This window comes from Suricata suricatta, chromosome X, assembly GCF_006229205.1.
Source record: "Suricata suricatta isolate VVHF042 chromosome X, meerkat_22Aug2017_6uvM2_HiC, whole genome shotgun sequence".
In the NCBI taxonomy this organism is placed as follows: Eukaryota; Metazoa; Chordata; class Mammalia; order Carnivora; family Herpestidae; genus Suricata; species Suricata suricatta.
The window spans coordinates 22,493,347-22,516,123 of record NC_043717.1 but is presented as its reverse complement, the minus strand read 5'-3'; positions in this window follow the sequence as shown (position 1 = coordinate 22,516,123).

The window sequence follows — 22,777 nt, the reverse complement described above, 5'->3', positions numbered from 1 at the left end:
AAAATAGTGAAAAGTTGTACTTCTTTTCTGATTTGGATGCCTTCTATTTCTTTTTGTTGTCTGATTGCTGTGGCTAGGTCTTCCAGTTGAATAAAAGTGGTGAGAGTATACATCCTTGTCTTGTTTCTGACCTTAGTGGTAAAGCTTTCAGTTTCCCCTCATTAAGGATGATGTTAGCTCTCAGATTTTCATAGATGATTTTTATTATGTTGAGGTATTTTCCCTCGAAACCTACTTTGTTGAGGATTTTAAACATGAATAAATATGGTTTGTCAAATGCTTTTTTTTGCATCTATTGATATGATCATATGGTTCTTATCCTTCTGTTATTGATATGATGCATCACATTGATTTGTTTGTGATTATTGAACCACCCTTGCAACCTAGAAATAAATCACACTTGATTATGGTAATTTACATTTTATTTTTATTTATTTATTTTTTTATAGTTTATTTATTTTTGAGACAGAGAGAGACAGAGCATGAGTTGGGGAGGGGCAGAGACAGAGGGAGATACAGAATCCGAAGCAGGCTCCAGGCTTTGAGCTGTCAGCACAGAACCCAACTCGGGCTTGAACCCACATACTGTGAGATCTTGACCTGAGCCAAAATCAGCCTAACCAACTGAGCCACACAGGTGCCCCAGTAATTTACATTTTAATGTATTGTTTAATTTGGTTTGCTAGCATTTTATTCAGAATTTTTGCATATATAGTCATCAGAGATATTGGCCTGTAATTCTCTCGTTTTAGTACTGTCTGTATCTGGTTTTGGTATCAGGGTAATGCTGACCTCATAGAATGAATGGGGAAGTTTTTCTTCTTTTTCTGTTTTTCAGAATAATTTGAGAGGAATGGGTATTAACTCTTCTTTAAATGTTTGGTAGGGCTTGCCTGTGAAGCCATCTGGTCCTGGACTTTTGTTTGTTGGATTTTTTGATTACTGACTCAATTTATTTGCTGGTTATCTGTCTGTTCATATTTTCTATTCCTGTTTCAGTTTTGATAGTTTATGTTACTAGGAATTTATCTATTTCTTGTAGGTTGTCCAGTTGGCATATAGTTTTTAATAATATTTTCTTATTATTGTATTTCTGTGGTGTTGGTTGTTAAATTTCCTTGTGATTTTATTTATTTGAGTCCTTTCTCCTTTTTCCCTGGTAAATCTGGGTAGAGTTTCATCTATTTTATTGAATTTTTCAAAGAACCAGCTCCTGGTTTCATTGATCTGTTGTATTGTTTTTTGTTTCTATATCATATATTTCTGCTCTAGTATTTATTATTTCTTTCCTTCTGGTGGTTTTAAGTTTTGTTTGTTGTTCTTTTTTAGTTCCTGTAGATGCACGGTTTCGTTGTAAGATTTGAGATTTTTCTTGCTTCTTGAGGTAGACCTATATTGCTATCTTCCCTCTTAGAACTGGTTTTACTGCATTCCAGAGGTCTTGGACCACTGTGTCTTTTTTTTTCCATTTGTTTCAATGTACTTTTTAATATTTCTTTTATTTCCTGGTTCACCCATTCACTGTTTAGTAGCATGTTGTTTAAACTCCATGTATTTGTGCTATTTTCAGATTTTTTTCTTGCAGTTGACTTCTAGTTTCATCATCAGGTCATGTTCTCATGGTTTGTGGGATTGAGCCCTGCATTGGGCTCTGCACTGACAGTGTGGAGCCTGCTTGGGATTCTCTCCCTGCCTGTCTCCTGCTCACATATGCTTGTATGCGCACTCGCTCTCTCTCTCTCGCTCTCTCTCTCTCTTCTCTTAAAATAAAATTTAAAAAGTATATGCATGTATGATTTCAATATTCTTGAATCTTTTGAGGTACAGCCCATGAGGATGTCTGGGCATGGCAGGGCCCAGTGAATAATGGTGGCTGGGAGTACATGGCTGAGCACAGTGTGGAGGATGTCAGAGGTTGACAGTGGCAAGTATGCACCCGGAGGATGTGTAGGTAACATGCGCAGCTTTACCAAAATTTGCCTTCAGCCAAGGGAAAGGACAGCAAGGTTGGAGTGGGTGGGTCCTTGCGAGAACTCATGGGCAAGGCACACTGCTGTGAGTTAGGTAGCAAGTGTCTGTGTAGCCTGATCTCCCACAGATGTCTCTGTGTCTATGCTCTGGGTGGCAGAGGAAAATGGTGCCTGCCAGCTCCCTCATTTTCAAACTAGTCCCCCAACACACTCTGAAATCACTATGAACAGATCTGTCTCCTGTTTGCCCCAGGCATTATGTAAACTGCCATTTTTATGTTGCCTTTCCAGACAGGCTGCTGTATATTTAAGTTTGGTGACCCAGCTATCACTTGTCTTCTCAGCTTGCCTAGTGCTGAGTCACTTGACTTTTACAGCTCCAGGTTCTAAGTCCCATTGGCTTTGCAAACTCATGCAATTCAGCTCCTCTGATTCTGAAGCCAAAGTTTATGGGTATTAATTACTCTTCCTCATGTGAGCTCCCTGGTGTGAGGGCCTGTTTCTCTGTTCTCTCTGCTGCAGGCAGCATCCTTCCACCTTTCTGACCTTCTGAACCTTTCAGTTGTAGCTTCTTCTCTATATTTAGCTGTGAAGTTTCTTCTTCCAGTCTTCAGATCACTCTCTGGTTTATTGACTTGGATGTGGATGATATTTAGTTGAAAATGTGGGACAAGGTGAGTTCAGGGTCTGCCTAGTCCATTATCCTAAGCTCCCTTTGTTATCCTTTGTTTTTGTTTCTGTTTTTGTTTTTGTTTGATGCTACTTTGTGTCATGGAGATATGGCAAATATTTATTTGGTATTATCAATCTGTACTCTTATGTCTTCTAAGGATTGCACTTTAATTAGAGAGATTTTTCCCATTCCAGTATTTTATAATTGTTTATACATGTACTTGCATAATAGGAATATAAAAGCTACTTGTGTTTTTTCTGGTATTTGTAAGGTATTTACTTTTTATATTTTCCTGTATCTCAAATTTATTTTGAAGAGTTGCATGAGGGAAACAGCAAGTTTTTTCTCCAAAGATTAGTTGTTCCAATACCATTTCCTGAAAAATCTATCTTTTCTGCACAAATTGAATTGCTGATATCATATTTGGATTTGATGGGTTTTTCTAGAGAGTAGTGAAGTACCTGGCATAAAGTAAATATTCAATATATATTTTGTAAGTAAATAAAGGAATTGTGAAAGTACCCCATCAAATCCTGTTAGCTTAAATAGGGTTATGTTGCATTTAGGGATGAATTTAGAATGAATTTATATTGTATACAAAATAGAATTTTCTAATTTAAATCATAGTGTGTATTTTAATTAATTTATATTTTTGTGCTATATAGTTTTAATGTTTAATTCTTTTGATCAAGATTATTTCCACTTTATAAAAGTTGATTTCTCCCATTTTTCCTTTCTGTCTTGTTATGTTCCCTCAAGATATTTATAGACTTTGCTCTCCCTGGCCTATGTCCTATTTATGTTAAATATATTCTGATCCATACGGTTCTTGATATATAATCCATTCATGAGGATTACCTTAGAGAGGCTTGAGATGTCTTACAATACTGATTGTATAACTAAGGTAATAAGGAGGCTCACTCTCTGTCAAGTGTAACCTAACTTGTTGAAGGATTAGCAAATAAAACATGAATTTCCTTGAAAAGTTCTCATTTGTGGGATCTACTTTCTTTTTCTTTAAAATTCTATACCTGCAAAACAGTGTGGAGGTTCCTCAAAAAAGTATCAGCAGAACTCCCCTATGACCCAGCAATAGCACTGCTGGGGATCTACCCAAGGGATACAGAAGTACTGATGCATAGGGGCACATGTACCCCAATGTTCACAGCAGCACTAACAACAATAGCCAAATAATGGAAAGAGCCTAAATGTCCATCAGCTGATGAGTGGATCAAGAAGATGTGGTATATATACACAATGGAGTATTACATGGCAATGAGAAAGAATGAAATGTGGCCATTTGTAGGAAAGTGGATGGACCTTGAGGGTGTCATGCTGAGCGAAGTAAGCCAGGCAGAGAAGGACAGAAACCATATGTTTGCACTCATAGGTCTAACAGGAGAAACCTAACAAGTGACCATGGGAAGGGGAAGAGGGTAGGGAAAGAGTTAGGGAGAGGGAGGGAGGCAAATCATGAGAGACTCTAGAATACTGAAAACAAACTGAGGGCTGAAGAGGGAAGTGGGAATGGGAAGGAGGTTGATGATCATGGAGAGGGGCACTTGTGGGGATGAGCACTGGGTGTTATACGGAAAGCAGCTTGGTAATAAACTATTTTAAAAAATAATAGCATCAAAAAAAAAGTTTATACCTGCACAAGTGATTGGTTGTTGGATACCCACTATTTTTTTAATACTATGCTTGCTGCTGGGTTTAGGAAAGCTGGAGATGTAAAATGGAGCTATGTGAAAGTTTCTCTCTTCAAACATATTATAGTCTTAATTTGGAGACTAATAGAAATTCCCAAAGCAAATGGAAATAGTAGACAGAATTGACTCAAGTAACAAGGTATGTTCAGCACACAATGCACTTACAGAGGAGTGATTTTTCAACTATTTTTGGGGCCACAGATTTCTTTGTGATGATAACTACAAACACTTTCCATAGAAAAGAATGAAAGCATTAAAGTAAGTAGGACATTAAATTTAATCATATGTATCATTCAAGATTCTCATGAGAAAGAGATTTCCCTCTAAAAGTTTAAGTAAAGGTACTTGAATAGAAAGACTATTTACTGAGGAATTGACAGATTTGAGGGGACCAAAACTAAAAGGAAATATTGAGGCATCTAAAGAGTAGCAGCATCAGCAAGTCATTATTATTGTTACACTTCCTCAATGAGCTAATGGGAGGCCTCTGAACACTGGAGTCATAGAGAAAGGGCTGTCTGATAGGAGAGCTGTGGCTGTTGCCAAAGAATCAACACTGAGCTGGATGAGGTGAGGAAGAAATACCTAGAGTTTCCTCTTCTCCCAACCTCCAATATTCTGAATTGGTAAGCTAGCCAAGACAGGGGCCCAGTGATATATTCCATGGGAATCAGTCATCTTGGGAACAGAAAAGGAAGACAGGAGTGGAGAAGGAACCTGGGCTGCAGCAAACAGAAATGAAACATCATAGTATTTTTTAGGCTGTTGCCTGCTTTTGTACTCCATATACTTGTAGAGTGACAAAAATATATAAATATTGAAATTATATAATAATGTCTTTGTACTTCATTTTCCTCTTTTCTACAGTGAATTTGCTTGTCTTATAATTTGTGATTGAACTGTTGGTGAGGGCAGAAAGGCTTCTCCTACTAGAATCATAAGATAGAGAGTAAAAGGGAAAATAATTTTCTTTATTAAGTGATTTACCTTTGCACTTCATTTGAGGCATAAAATAGGGCTCAAACTCAAGTTTACATACTTCTAGAATTTCTATTTTTTATTTTTTTCCTGCCAGGAGTTATGCTTTTGGCAGGGTAGGCTCCGCGAGTATACAGCCTGTGAAGTTGTTCAAGGCCCTGTGCTCAGAAGGATTTCAAACTTGCTAGTGTTCTGCTGTCACTGTCTTGGAATTCTTATTAATTTTTACTGTAGCTGCATAGAACTAGTTTATTCACTTTTGTTGCTAAGTAGTATTTCATCCTATAATCACACCACAAATATCATTCTATTGTTGAAGGACATTTGGGTTGTTTCAGTTTTTAGCTATTGTGCTTAACACTGCTATAAACATTCTTGTATTTAACCTTTAAAATATTCCTATTATTCAGTCACATTTGACATACAATGTTATATTAGGTATAGATGTGCAAAACAATGATACGGTGATTTTATACATCACTCACTGCTTACCTCGATAAGTGTACTTTTCATCTCCATGACTTATTTATTTTATAACTGGAAGTTTATACCTCTTAATACCCTTCACCTATTTCACCTATAGCCTTACCCTCCCCTCTGCCATCCCCAATTTGTTATCCATATTTATGAGTCTATTTTTGTTTTTCATTTATTTTGTTTTTCATATCCCACACAATTCAAATAATATGGTATTTCTCTTTCTTTGTATTAACAACTTATTTCATTTAGTATTATACCCTTTAGTCTATCCATGTTGTTGCAAATGGCAAGATCTCATCCTTTTTTATGGCTGAGTAGTATTCTGTCGTGTTCTTTATCCATTCAACTATCAATGGACACTTGGATTTCTTCCATATTTAGCTATTGTAAATAATGCTGCAATAAATATAGGGGTGCATGTATCTTTTTGAATTAGTGTTTTTGTTCTCTTTGGGTAAATACCCAGGAGTGGAATTACTAGTTACTTTGGTATTTCTATTTTTAATTTTTTGAGGAAAAATTCTGTATGGTTTCTGTATGGTTTTCCATAGTGTATGGTTTTCCATAGTGGTTGTACCAATTTACATTCCCATCAACATTGCATGAGGGTTCCCTTTTATATACATTCTTGTCAATACTTGTTATTTCTTGTTAGGGTTAGGGTTAGGGTTAGGGTTATGTATTATGTATTTATTAACATATTCCTAATTATTTTCTGGTTGTTTTTGTAGTTCGCTGTTCCTTTCTTCTTCTCTTGCTCTCTTCTCTTGTGGTTTGATAGCTTTATTTAATGTTATGCTTAGATTCCTTTCTCTTAATTTTTTTTGTGTATATGTATAAGTTTTGGGTTTGTGGTTACCATGGGGTTCATATATGGCATCCTATGTGTATGTCAGTCTATATTAAGTTGATGGTCTCTTAAGTTCAAACACATTCTAAAGCACTACATTTTTACTCTCCCCTCCCTGTTTTATGCATATGGTGCCATATTTTGCATCTTTTTATTTTGTGCATTTCTTGACTAATTTATATATATGTATAGAATATATATATATATATATATATATATATATATATAATTGACTTGACTACTTTTGTGTTTTAACCCTCCTACTGGCTTTATAACTGATCAATCTGCTGCCTTTACTATATGTTTGTTTTTACCAGTGAAATTTTTTCCTTTCATAATTTTCTTACTTCTAGTTATAACCTTTACTTTTCACTTAAATAATTCCCTTTAATATTTCTTATATGGCTGGTTTAATAGTGATGAATTCCTTTAACATTTTTTTGTCTGGACAACTATTGTTCTTTCAATTTCAATTCTGTATGATGGCCTTTCTAGCTAGAGTATTTTTGGCTGTAGCACTTTGAATATATCAGGTCACTATCTTCTGGCTTGTGCAGTTTCTGATGAAAAATCAGCTGATAACTCTATGGGATTTACCTTGTATGTGAACTTTTTGCTTTTCGTTTGCTGCATTTAAGATTCTCTCTTTACCTGTATTTTGCCATTTTAATTATTATGTGTCTTGATTCATCTTGTTTGGGGCTCTCTGTAATTCTTGGACTTGGATGTCTGTGAAATCTTAGTAATTTTTAAAAAAGGTCCCACAACTTCATTTTGCACTGGGTCCAGCAAACTATATAGATGATTTTCTCTTTAGGGCATGGCAGTTTTTCACTACTCTCTAGAGGAGGTGTTTATATATTGTTAATGATAATAAGAGTGATAGTCATATCTAAAAATTTTTTACTGAGAAATTCTAAGTATTCAAGATTCTGAATTTTTAGCTTCTTTATGCAAAAGATCTGCTTTACACAAAATGCTGGAAGGGTACCTCAAGCTGAAATGAAATTAATAAAACATGAAAATATAAAACGTAATGGTAAAGGCAAGCATATAGTTAAATTCAGAGTACTCTAATACTATAATATGGTGGTAGATTAATCATTTAACTCCAGAATAAAGATTTAAAGGGGAAAACCATTAAAAATAACTATACCTATGAGATGTCTGTATGGCTCAGTCAGTTAAGCATTTGACTTCAGCTCAGGTGATGATCTTGCAGATTCATTTGAAACCCACATCGGGCTCTACGCTGGTGATGCAGAGCCTACTTGGGATTCTCTCTCTCTACCTCTCTCTCTGTGTTCCTTTCCCACTGTGCTTTTTCTCTCTCAAAATAAATAAATAAACTTAAAGGAATAACTATAGTTATAATAATTTGTTGATGGATACACAGTATAGAAGTAATTGAGATATCAGAATAAATAGAAAAAAAGGATAAACTAATAAGGAATAGGGGTAATAAAAGGGTATAGCTTTTGCTTTCAACTAACGTTAAGTTGTTATCAGCTTAAAATAGCTTGATTTATGTACATAAGCCATCACAGTATCCACAAAGCAAAAACTTGTAGTAGAAACACATAACATAAAGAGAAGGAAATCAAAGTATACCACTATGTAAAATTAACCATTCACAAAGGAAAATAACAAAAGTGGAAGAAAGAAACAAAGGAACTACACAGTCAGAAAACAGTTACTAAGGTGGCATTAGTAAATTTTACCTATATATTATTACTTTAACTGTGAATAAAATAAATTATCAATCAAAAGGCATAGAGTGGTTCAATGGAATTTTTTAAACATACCAAACTATATGCTATATATCAGAGACTCACTTCATCTTTGAAACACACATAGACTCAAAGTAATGGGATAGAAAAAGATATTCTATGCAAATGGAAACCACAAGAGAGCAGAGATAACTATACTTATATCAGACAAAAAAGACTTTAAGTTGAAAACTGTAAAAAGAGATTATTAAGATCATTATATAATGGTAAAGGGGTCAATTTATCAAGACAATGTAACAATTTTAAATACATATGTACCCACATCAGAACACATAGATATATTAAGCCAAAACTAGTAGATCTGAAGGGAGAGATAGACAATATAGTAATATTAGGGAAATTCAATACTCTACATTTAAGAATAGATAGATCATCCAGACAGAGAATCAATAAGAAAAAATTGGACTTTATACCATAGACCAAATCGATCTGTGAACACAGAACATTCTACTCAACAACAGCAGAATACACATTGTTCACAAGTGCACATGGAATATTCTCTAAGATACATCATATGTTAGGTTACAAAATAAGCCTTAGAAGATGTAAGAAGACTGAAATCATATGAAGCATCTTCTTTGACCACATGACATTAAACTAGAATTCAATAACATGAGGAGACCTGAAAAATTCCCAAATATGTGGAAATTAAACAACACACTCCTTAAAAAAAGGATCAAAAGAGAAATCAAAAGGGAAATTAAAAAATACCTTTAAACTAAACTGGAAACATGTATACCAAAACTAACAAGCTGCAGCGAGAAAGTTCTGAAAGAAGTTTATACTGATAATTGCCCAAATTAAGAGAAAAAGAGAAAGATTTCATATCAGTAATCTAATTTTATATCTCAAGGAACCAGAAAACAAACAAACAAACAAACCATAAGCCTAAAGTTAGTGGGAGGAAGGAAGTAACAAATATCAGAGTAGAAACAAATGAAATAGAGACAAGAAAAACATGAGATTTTTCAAAAAGCAAGAGCTGACTTTTTGAAATGGTAAATGAAACTGACCTACTGTTAGCTAGAGTAAGAAAAAACATAGATGACAAAATCAGAAATTAAAGTGACACTACAAATCACATCACAAAAATGTGAAGGATCTTAAGAGACTATTAGAATGATTATATACCAGCAAATTGGGTAACCTAGAAGAAATGGATAAATTCCTAGGAACATACAACCTATCAAGACTAATCATGAAGAAATAGATATTATGAGCAGATCAATAACAAATAAAGAGGTTGAATCAGTAATCAAAAACCTCCCAACAAGGAAAGCTCAGGACCAGAGAGTTTCACTGGTGAATTCTACCAAACATTTAAAGGAGAATTAACACTACTGCTTCTCAAACTCTACCAAAAATTTGAAGATGAATGAATACTCCCAAATTTATTTTATGAGGCCATTTCCCCCTAATACCAAAGTCAGATAAAGACACTCCCAGAAAAGAAAACTAAAAGCCAATATCCCTGATTAATACAGATGCAAATTTCTCAACAAGAATACTAGCAAACTAGGGCACCTGGCTGGCTCCGTAGGTGGAGCATGCAATTCTTGATCTTGGAATTGTGAGTTGGAGCCCCATGTTGGGTGTAGAGATTACTTAAAAATAAAATCTTAAAAAAATACTAGCAAACTGAATTCAAAAACACATTAAAAAGATCATACACCATTGTCAAGAGAAATTATCCTTGGGATGCAAGGATGGTTTAGCATATACAAATCAATAAATTTAATACTTTGCATTAAAAGAATGAATGATAAAAATCACGACCAACTCAACTAGAGGCAGGAAAAAAATATTTGACAAAATTCAACATCTTTCATGATTAAAAAAAACTCTCAACAAATTGAATATAGAAGAAACATCTTAATATAAGAAAGGTCATATATGCAAAATCTACAGCTAACATCATACTCCATGGTGAACTGCTTAAAACTTTTTTATTAATATCAGGTACAAGACAAAGATATCCACTCACTATTCCTATCCAAAATAGTACTGGAAATTCAAGCCGGAGCAATTAGGCAAGAAAAAGATGTAAAGGGCATCCAAATCAGCAAAGAAGAAGTACAATTTTCTTTGTTTACAGATGATACAATTTTATAAATAGAAAATTCTAAAGACTCTACTAAAAAACTGTTAGAACTAATAAATTCAGTAGAGTTGCAGGATACAAAATGCAACCAACAAAAACCAGTTGTGGTTTAAATACTAACAACAACCTATCTGAAAAAGAAATAAAATCATCCCATTTATAATAGCATCAGAAACAGTAAAGTACTTAGGAATAAACTTGACGTAGGAGGTAAATTCTGTACACTGAAAATTACTACACATTAATGAAATAAATTGAAGAAGACACAAATGAAATATATCTCAAGTTCATGGATTGGAAGTTTATAGTTTAGAAGAATTTTAAAATATTAAAATGTTCATAGTACTCAAAACCATCTATATGTTCAGTGTAATCCCTATCAAAATTCCAATGGTGTTTTTCATAGAAATAGAAAAAAATCCTAAAATTTGTGTGGAGCCACAAACAACTCCAGATAGCCAAAGCAATCCTGAAGAAGAACAAAGTGGAGGCATTACACTTCCTGATTTCTAACTATACTATAAAGCTCTAGTAATCAAAACAGTATGGTACTGGCATAAAAACAGACATATGGACCAGTGGAATGGAATTGAGGGTTCAGAATTAAACTCATACATATACAGTCATCTAGTAATTAACAAGGGAGCCAAGAATCCTCAATGGGAAAGGAAAGAAAACTGGAAATCCACATGCAAAAGAATGAAATTGGAGCCCTATCTTATACTGTCACTAAAATGAACTAAAATGGATTAAAGACTTAAATATAAGACCTGAAACTGTAAAAGTACTAGAAAAAAGCTCTTTGACATTGTTCTAACAATAATTTTTTGGATATTACATCAAAAGCACAAGCAAGGAAAACAATAATAGACAAGACTACTTTGTTATTTATTTATTTATTTTAATTTTATTTATTTTGAGAGAGACAGTGAGCACACAGGAGTGGCAGAGAGAGAAAGGGCGAGAGATACCAAGCAGGCTCCAAGAACCTGACACAGGGCTTAAACCCTAGAACCATGAGATCATGACCTGAACCAAACCAAGACTTGCACAGTTAAACAACAGAGCCACTCAGGCATCCAAGACTACTTTAAATCAAAAAGCGTTTGCACAGCAAAAGTAACAATCAACAAATGAGAAGGCAACTTATGAAATGAGAGAAGATATTTGCAAATCATATATCTTATTAAGGGTTAGTATCCAAAATATATAAGGAAGTCATACAACTCAATAGTAAAAACACAAATAATCCAATTAAAAAATTAGCAGAGTACTTGAATAGACATTTTTCCAAAGAAGACATACAAATGACCAATAGGTACATGAAAAGATACTATGTGTCATTAATCATTAGGGAAATACAAATCAAACCACAAGGAGCTATTATTTCACAGCTATTAGAATGGTTGGTATCAAAACGTCTAGAGACAACAAGTACTGGTAAGGATGTAGAGAAAAGGGATCACTTGTGCACTACTGGTAGGAATGTAAATTGGTGCAGCCACTGTGTAAAGTAGTTTGGAGGCTCCTCAAAGAATTGAAAATTGATTGGCCAAATGATCCAGTGATCCCACTTCTGGGGATCCCACTTTCCAAAGGAAATGGACTCATTATCTTGAAGTGATATTTGCACCTACACATTTGTTGGTACATTATTCATAGTAACTAAGATATGAACACAATATGAATGTCCAATGGTGGATAAATGGATAAAGAAAATGTCATATATACACATTGACGTATTACACGGCCATTAAAAAAGAAGCAAATCCTTCCTTTTGCAACAACTTGGGTGGACCTTGGAGGCACTATGCTAAGTGACGTAATTCAGACAGAGAAAGACGAATACTATACATTCCACTTGTATGTGGAATCTAGAAAGCCTACCTCACAGAAATAGAAATTAGAATGCTGATTTCCAGAGGCTGGAGGAGTTGAGGAAAGGGTACAAACTTTCAGCTGTAAGATGAGTAAGTTCTGGGAATCTAATATACAGCATGGTGGCCATAATTCACAATGCTGCATTATATATTGAAGACTAAGAGAGTACATCTTAACTGTTATGATGACAACGACAAAAACAAGAAAGGTAATTATGTGAAGGCATGGAGGTGTTAGTCACTTTGTTGTGGTAATCATTTCACAATATATGTGTATCAGATCATCAGGTTGTAAACCTTAGTTACATATATGTCAATAATATCTGAGTGAAGCTGGGTAAATTTTTAAATTAGTAAAACTATTTTTAAGAATCTAGAAGAGAACAAGTTTTCCCTTCAGTTTAACTTTAATGGCTAAGAGAGATACAGCCATATAAATATTTATTGGCTAAGAGAATCTCTCTTCAGGTTTCTCCTTATTTTAAATTTACTTTCCTATGAACACTGTGCATTAGACTCATTCGCATTAAAAAAAATAGCTATGGCGTTAAAAGTCCAAGTCAGTAAGGTATGAAATTAAAGGCAAATTAATTCCAGGCAGAAAAATAAAAAAATGTATTTGTTGTCACCTTTTACGGTTTTGTATTATAAATTGTTTTGATATGTATCGTCAGAGACTTCTAGAAATAACTGTTTCAAACATCAGACTCCAGATGGATGGATTTAAGCTGTTGCATTCTAAAGATAGAAATATTTCTGTAAAATCAAATTTATTATGTCAAAATTATAGGACTAACTAAATAATTTGTTCAAAAATACTTAGGAATAGTCGCCAGTACTTTTAATATTCCTGTCAACAGACAATAATAATTTGAATTCTTTAAATGCACTTAGAGTAATTATTGGCCATATTCTCCAGATTTTGAATGTGACCACTATCTCTATTACTCTCCTTTTCTGGTCATAGTTTGAGTTAGTGATTAAAGAGTAAAAAAAACTTCTTTCCTCAGTCTGACTTTGGCCCCGTTAGGCTGTCATTCTCTCTGACATGGCAAAGAAATCTCAGCTGACAGTTTTTATGACAAGAACAGCATTCTCTCATGTGTATTCTAGTACCCTACTTCAAAGCAAACTTTCATTTCAACAGTCTCAGTAGAATAACACATTTGTCTTTTATTTGTCTCAATACTGAGTCAAGGAAGCTTTCTATACCAGCAGTTTTCCCAAAGAAGGGGGGAAAATTCAACATTAAAAACAACCACCTACACAGTCCTCTAAACACGGCTTTCTGAGTTAAAGTATAAAAGATCTGCAATGAGAGCAAATCACATAGAATGTCTATTTCTGTGTAGAGACAAGGAACGAAAGAGGAAACCCAAAATAGGAGGCATTGAAGCAGGAGCTGGGAGTGACTCAGTAGGGGACCTTTAGTAAATCACTTAACCTGGTCACAGCGCCTTTCAAACTAATCCAGACCTGCCCTCACCTCCCAACCCTTTAATCCCTTTGTCCCATTTATATTTCTTCCCTGGCTTCCTCTGGCCCTCTGCTGCTTCCCTCCCTCCTCTCCCTATGACTAAACAGATTTCTTTTCTTAATACCTTTCTTGGGTAGATTTTTTTTTCCCTTCCCTCTTCATTTTGCTCTATATGCCTGGAATGATTCTAGTGAGTCAGAGGTATCCTTTTAGAATCACAGTTTCCATGAAGCGTTCCTGTAACAAGCTGTAAATGCTGCTCACCCTTTTTAGTTTAGTAATTATTAAAGCAAACAGAAACTTTTTGTTACTTTCATTTCAAAAATTTCATCCTGCTGTTTATCAAGACTTATCAAACTTGCTAATAAACGGCATTGGTAAAATTTCAACCAGCAAGAAAAGTGATGTTTCTTCAGAGCAATTATATCTTGCAGTCTCTGCTTCCTACATCCTTTTTCCTTACCTGGGTCATGTGCACAGAAATAGATTTTGGGAAATGACACATTTGCCCTAGACCTAGATGGAAGAGATTTTACATCTTGGATGACGAAGTGGACAATAATAATTGAAAGTTAGTGATTGCATTCCAACCAGATTAACAGTGCTCCTTTAACCTTATATCCTAGGTTATTCCCTACTAATACTATGGGATTTATGAAAAGTTTGGAATTAGATCTAACTGTATCTACACTGCCACATATAGAAATGCATTATGCATTTTGGAAATGCAGAAGATTATGTACACATAATATAAATATATACATAAAATTGTACTGAAAGTTAAGCAATGTTATTTTTAAGTGTTATTTTTTATAAACACTACATTGAATTAATTGAGAAGTAGCAAAACCCCGAAGAGCTACAGATTTTTATGTGAGAAAGTGCTTCCTCTGCGACTGCCTTCCGTTGAAAATTGAGAGGACATGACTACAAGTTGACCTGTCAGCTGGACCTGGGTAATCAGAAGCTCCTTACCCTGCCCTCTGTCCTTGAGATGTACATTCAGCCCAAGGTTCCCACAGCTGGAATGATTTTCAAGAACAGACTTGAGAGAACAGTGTGTTTTTGAGCCCACCTGGATGGTATATGTGACTGAACCCAGTTAAGGCCTCTTTATAAACTTTTAAGATTTTGGTGGATGGGTGCAGAGATCTATTTATTTGTCTGGTGGCACTGAAGACAACCTCACAGATCACAGATTAATTCCTTTGGTTAGTAAATCCACCGCCTTCCAATCTGGAATGGTCTGTCACTTTCTTTCCTCTCTCCTTGCTTACTGTTTGCAGAGACCAACTTACAAACCAACAAAACTGATGCAGAAGAGTAGAAAGCAAAACAATTCTGGCGTTGATTTTGGTTTCATTGTGTTTCTGGGTGTTCTATTTCAACATTGAACACTGAGGAGAAAGGTGGGAAGGCAACTTAAAGCTTTTTCCCTGGAAATTAAATATTAATGTGCATTTTCTTCTATAGACAAGAAACGTCAGATGGGTGCATGGTTTAATAACTGCACCAGGACCAAAATGTCTGCTACTTTCTTGGTCCTAAAGCCAATAAAGGGAATTATGGTAAGCAGAGACTGGCTGACTCGTTTCATTCTTATTATTTCTGTCAGGTTCCAAGATGCTTTAACTTTTTGAGAGAATGATTTTGAAATTTCCAACTGTAATGTGTAGGGATTTTCGTTTTGTTTTTTAACAAAATTTTACCCGTTTAACTATTTAAATGGACTCTGTGATGGCCTAAATTGTTCTCTTTATTTTCTCTCTCCTAGTTCATGGAACCAGAGCTATTTTTAGATGAGGCACACTTAAAAAATTCTACCTCTTCAATTCTTACAAGCATTAAAAATGTTTGTAAGGTATGGGAAAAAAAGAAATGTTTTGATATTCTTAGGGGATTTTCCAGGGAAAATGTTAGCAATGCTGACCTTTTGTATCAAGCTTTACCCACGCAAATGGGCTCTCTACTGCCAACTTTGATTTTTAAGAGGACCTAGAAATGTTATCTAGAATAAAAATTAATTCAAATGATGCAAGTTGACATATCACTTGCATTTCAGACCATACGTATTTTCCCAAATCCCTGGATATAGGACAAAAATCAAGCACAGAAAGATTCTTGAAAAGCGAAAAGAAAAAGGTGGACTGTTTAAGGATCCTGGGACTTCAGGAATAGCAGGCTGGTAAATTCTCTGCGTTTCTTTATTACATCCCATGTATATTAGATGGGACTCTCTAGAAACCTCTAATACAGAATCACCAATAGTCACAGATAAAGAATTTTTTTTTAAATGGTCTTTTCTTTAGACAAAGGACCAGGAAAAGAGTAGCTTAATAATAAAAAACAAAAGAAAACATTCTGGCAATACCCACCTTTACTCCCACCAAACATCAATGGAGAAAATGCCTTCTACCTCCAGGATTTCAATGGGGCTGAGTGAGGATTTGATTTTCCACACCACTACCTTGCCCTGTGGAAACAGGTGCTTTCTTCCTCTTGGGGTGGGGCTGGAAAGGGACCTAACCTTCTGAGTGGGGAGTTTATCTTTCATCTCCTGCCTAATATAAGGTGGTAGCACCCTAAGTCCCTTGCTGAATGAGATCATCAGGTTGTTCAGGGCAGCTGATCTGCCATCCCCCACCCAAAGCAAGAGCAGGTGCTCTGATTCCCTTGCAGAGATAGTGTTGGCAGGACTGAGCAGAGACCTCCCTTCCCTCCCTTCCCTGGCAGTAGCAGGTGGAGCTCTGTTTTCCCCAGCCAGAGTAGTGTCAGTGGGATCCAGCTGCAGGCTGCCTCTTCACCCCTATTTGGTGTCAGTGAGGCTGAATGAAGCAGTAAGGGGTGGGGCCAGTTAACATTTGGCTTTCTGCCATCAGCTTTTCTGGTGTCACAGCAATCCAGCAGCAAAGGTAAGCTTCTGCCCCCACCCTATGTCAGCAAAGTGGTGTAAGTCACTTTCTTCCCTTACTGGTGTCAGCAGGGCCCAGCCAGAAGCTGGAATGAACTTTTGCCTGCATTCCTAGGTTATGAGGCAGTGTGAATTGATGCCCCACTTTCACCAGGCGTGTGTCAACAGGGCCAGGGAGGGAGCTAAACCACCATACCACTTGTTTGCAATGAGCTTTTTTGTGTCACTGCCCCTCTTTTGCCAGGAAGGTTGGTGGGACCCAGTGAAAAGTAAAAAATGCACAGGTAACTGCCCTCACACTAAAATTGAACAGAGGACTGCCTGCTAAAAAGTGGATGTTATATAGGGCCCAGAGTCTTATGACATAATACCTAAAATGTTTAAAATAAAATAGAAATTCACTCATCACATGAAGAAACAGAAAAATCACATCATGTTTTGGGGAATAAAACAGATAACCAACTGATAACACCAAGATGAATGGGATCTTGGCATTATCTGACAAGGATTTTATAGTTATTTATTTTGTGTGCATGATAAGAGCACTTAAGATTTACTCTCTTCCCAAATTTCAAGTATAAAGTATAGTATTAGTAACTATAGTTACTGTGTTGTACATTAAATCCCTAGAACGTAGTCATCTTACAGCTGAAAGTTTCTACATTTTGACCAATATCTTTACATTTTCCCTCAAACCCCAGCCTCTGCAACCATGTTCTACTCTCTGGTTCTATGAGTTCAAATTTTTTTTTTAGATTTCATATACAAGTAAGATCGTACAGTGTTTGGTTTTTTTTTTAATTTATTTTAGAGAGACGAAGAGAGACAGAGCACAAGCAGGGGAGGGGCAGAGAGAGAGGGAGACACAGACTCCAAAGCAGGTTCCAGGCTCTGAGCTAGCTGTCAGCACAGAGCCTGACGCGGGGCTCGAACCCATGAACTGCAAGATCATGACCTGAGCCGAAGTCAGATGCTTAACTGACTGAGCCACCCAGGCGCCCCCAGTATTTGTTTTTTAAATTAATTTAAATTCATGTTAGTTAACATAAAGTATAGTATTGGTTTCAGGAGCAGAACCCAGTGATTCATCACTTAGATATAACACCTAGTTCTCATTCCAACGAATGCCCTCCTTAATACCCATCACCCATCCACCTATCCTGCAACAATTCTCAGTTTGTTCTCTGTATTTAAGAGTCTCTTATGGTTGGAGAACAAATATTGTTAAAATGCTGATACTACCCAAAGCAATCTATACATTCAATGCCATCCCTATCAAAATAACATGGGCATTTCCCCCAGATGTAGTACAAACAATCTTAAAACTTGTGTGGAACCATAAAAGACCCCAAATAGCCAAAGTAATGTTGAAAAAGAAAATCAAAGCTAGAGACATCATAATTCCAAACCTTAACCTGTATTAAAAAGCTGTAATCATCAATACAGTATGGTACTGGCACAAAAACCAACACACAGATTAATGAAACAGGATAGAGAACTGAGAAATGACCCACAAATATATGACCAGCTAGTCTTTGACAAAGCAAGAAAGAATTTCCAAAGGAAACAAGACAGTATCTCCAGCGAATGGTGCTAGGAAAACTAGACAGTGACATGCAAGAGAATGAAACTGGACCACTTTCTTACACCATACATGAAAATAAATTTAAAATGAAAGACCTACATGTGAGACAGGAAACCATCACAGTCCTAGAGGAGATTGTGCATTATTTGCTTTTCTGTATCTGGCTTATTTCACTGTGATAAGGATTTTATTTTATTTTATTTTCTATTATTTTTAATTTTTTAGCGTTTATTTGTTTTTGAGAAGTGGGAGAGAAGAGGGGCAGGGTAAGAGGGAGACACAGATTCTGAAGCAGGCTCCAGGTTCCAAGCTGTCAGCACAGAGCCCAACGCGGGACTCCAACTTATGAACTTGGAGATCATGACCTGAGCCAAAGTTGGACACTTAACTGACTGATCCACCCAGATGTCCCAAGTATCTTCTTTTTTAAAAGAGTTTTCAATGTTTCTTTTATTTTTTGAGAGAGAAAGAGAGTGTGTACATGCACACATGAGTGTGGGGGAGGAAGCAGAGAGCTGTGATAAGGATTTTTAAATAAGCCATCATACAAATGTGTAAACAAGCACATATAAGTTCTTTGAAATCAAGGAAAACATATAGAAAATCTCAATGAAGAAATAGGATTTATTAAAAAGAACCTAACTGAAAAATACAATAACCAAAATTTAAAACTCTATGAATGGGCTCATTAATAGAATGGAGGTTACAGAGGATGGAATTAGTTAATTTAGGGACAGATTTTAAGAATTTGCTCAGTGAAAACAAAACATAAAATTACCATATGATACAGAATTTTTACTACTGGGTGTATGACCAAGAGATATAAAAACTTATGTTCACAAAAAGACTTGTAAAGGAATGCTTATACCTGGAAATAACACAAATGTACATCAACAGATGAATGGACAAAATGTGTATATTCATATAATGGAATATTATGTAAGCATAAAATAACTAGAGCACTGATATATGCTACAACATGGCAAGATTCAAAAACACTGTGCTCAGTTACAGAAGTCAAATAAAAAAAGCCACATATCGTATCATTCCATTTATATGAAATGTCCAGAATAGGCAGATCTATAGAGACAAGAAGGAGATTAGTGGTTTCCAGGGGTTGTAGGTGGGGAGGATGGGGAATGAGTGCTAATGGGTACAGGGCTTCTTTCGGGAGTGATGAAGATGTTCTGAAATTGAGGTGATGGCTGCATAATTTTGTAAATACAGTAGAAGCCATTGAGTTGTATGCTTTAAATAGGTGAAACTTACGGTACATGAATTATGTCTCAAGCTGCTAAAATATAAGTAAATATAACAGTAATATATTACACTAGGTTAGACCATTTTGAATACCTATATGCTCTTTATTCATATGCAAACATTATTTAAAACAAAAAGAGACATCCAAATTCAATTTCACTCAGATCATGGCTTTTTTGAGCAACTGTGCCAGGCACTGTGTTGAGTGTGCTCTGGGGTATATAGAAATGAATAAGAAGCATGTTTTAACTTCAGAGAACTTAAACTTACTGGAGGGAAAGGACATATATAAATGTTTGTAATCTAAGATGGTCTTTTTTGCATAATTTACTTCATTAATTCAGGCATAGCACCAACACATAAAGATACAACAGTTAATGGCAAAATTAGAAACTTTACACAGGCAAGCCAGATATTTTCTTACATGTTGAGCCCCTTAGCATTTATTAAAAAAAAAAAAAAGCACAACTGGAGTTTGGTTTAAATCAGCTTTCATTCTTCTTGATCCAATCAGATACGTATTATTAATACTTAAGGACTCTTCCTTTGGGCAATTGTTTGTGAAATCAACCTGGTCGACAGTCCTATATTAACTTGGAAATAATCACGATCTCTAGCTGTAATTCTTGACCAGGCTAATAATGCTTTGAATTAATTGACTAGCTTGCAAATGTGAAAGGATTTACTTGATGTAGCTGGCCAATTTTCCATGAGTTGTGTTGGCTCATTTAAGATTCTGTGAAGAATATAATGATTGACAGATAAGCTTCCCTAAAGTAGCATTTATTTTGGAGATCTATTACCTTTTACTGGTGAACTTGGCACTTCAACCTAATGTAAACTGATTGGAATTAACAATCACACAGCAAGCTACTAATGTCCACATTGAGAGGGGGTATTTGCTGAATCAGATGCAGTTAATAATCTCTTGATAAATCACAAAATTGAAACCGCACTTTATGTAATCTGAAGTAGAAGAAAATGAAATGTGCTAAGAACATTGTTATCACTTAGATAAAGGTTTAGCAGTGCATATTTACCCAAATACTTCACTCTGATTCCTTTCCACTTGACATTGGAACGGGATTTTTGAATGAAGTCCCTTTCTCTCAGGTCATAAAACTTAATAAATGAATAGTAGCTATTTAAAGACACTGAGTATTAGCAAAATGTTGTCTGTTCTAGAGTCAACTCATGCATGAGTTGAATGCCTCTTCTGCCACTTAATAGCTTGTTGACCTTGGACAAGTCTCTGTCCCTCTCAGTGTTAGTTTCTTCGTTTGTGTAATTGGAATAGAGAAAGAACTTACTGCATGGGATATTTGGGAGTTTATAATGAGATAATACACGTAAAGAATTTATCATACTGCCTGGTACTTAGAAGAACTCTACAAACATTCATAAGTGTTAACCATTATTTCACTCACAGAATGAAACTTGGAAAAATAGTTGGGATATACCACCACGGTGAGGATGAGTGTGGACCACAGACATCATGTTGGAAACTGAGTTTTTATTTTTTTTCTTTTTTAAATAGTTTATTATCAAATTAGTTTCCATATAACACCCAGTGCTCTTCCCCACAAGTGCCAGCCTCCATTACCACCACCTCTTTTCCCCCCTCCCCTTCCTCCTTCAACCCTTGCTTCGTATTCAGTATTTAGTAGTCTCTCATGCTTTACATCCCTTTCTCCCCAACTCTCTTTCCCCCTTCCCCTCCCGTTGGTCCTCCATTAGGTTTCTCCTGTTCTCCTGTTAGACCTATGTGTGCAAACATATGGTATCTGTCCTTCTCCACCTGACTTATTTTGCTTAGCATGACACCCTCAAGGTCCATCCACTTTCCTACAAATGGCCACATTTCATTCTTTCTCATTGCCATGCAATACTCCATTGTATATATATACCACATCTTCCTGACCCATTCATCAGGTGATGGACATTTAGGCTCTTTCCATGATTTGGCGATTGTTGACAGTGCTGCTATGAACATTGGGGTACATGTGCCCCTATGCATCAGCTCTTCTGTATTCCTTGGGTAAATCCCTAGCAGTCCTATTTCTGGGTCTTAGGAGGGTTCTATTGATAGTTTTTTGAGGAACTTCCATACTGTTTTTCCAGAGTGGCTGTACCAGTTTATATTCCCACCAATAGTGTAGGAGAGTGCCCGTCTCTCCACACCCTCGCCAGCATCTATAGTCTCTTGATTTGTTCATTTTAGCTACTCTGACTGGGGTGAGGTGGTATCTCAGTGCGGCTTTGATTTGTATTTCCCTGATGCTGAGTGATGCTGAGCATCGTTTCATGTGCCTGTAGGCCATCTGGATGTCCTCTTTAGAGAAGTGTCTCTTTATGTCTTCTGCCCATTTCTTCACTGGGTTATTTGTTTTTTGGGTGTGGAGTTTGGTGAGTTCTTTGCAGATTTTGGATACTAACCTTTTATCTGATATGTCATTTGCAACTATCTTCTCCCATTCCATTGGTTGCCTGTTAGTTTTCTTGATTGTTTCCTTTGCAGTGCAGAAGCTTTTTATCTTGATGAGGTCCCAGTAGTTAAATTTTTCTTTCATTTCCCTTGCTTTTGGGGATGTGTGGAGTAGGAAATTGCTGCGGTTGAGGTCAAGGAGGTTGCTTCCTGCTTTCTCCTCGAGGGTTTTGATGGTTTTCTGTCTCACATTCAGGTCCTTCATCCATTTTAAGTTAATTTTTGTGTATGGTGTAAGAAAGTGGTCTAGTTTCATTCTTCTGCATGTTGCTGTCCAGTTCTCCCAGCACCACCTGCTAAAGAGGCAGTCTTTTTTTCATCAGATACTCTTTCCTGCTTTGTCAAAAATTAATTGGCCGTACATCTGTGGGCCCAGTTCTGGGTTCTCTCTTCTATTCCATTGGTCTACGTGTCTGTTTTTGTGCCAATACCATACTGTCTTGATGATGACAGCTTTGTAGTAGAGGCTAAAGTCTGGGATTGTGATGCCTCCTGTTTTGGTTTTTTCCTTCAATATTACTTTGGCGATTCAGAGTCTTTTGTGGTTCCATATGAATTTTAAGATAGCTTGTTCTAGCTTTGAGAAGAACGCTGGTGCAATTTTGGTGGAGATTGCAGTGAATGTGTA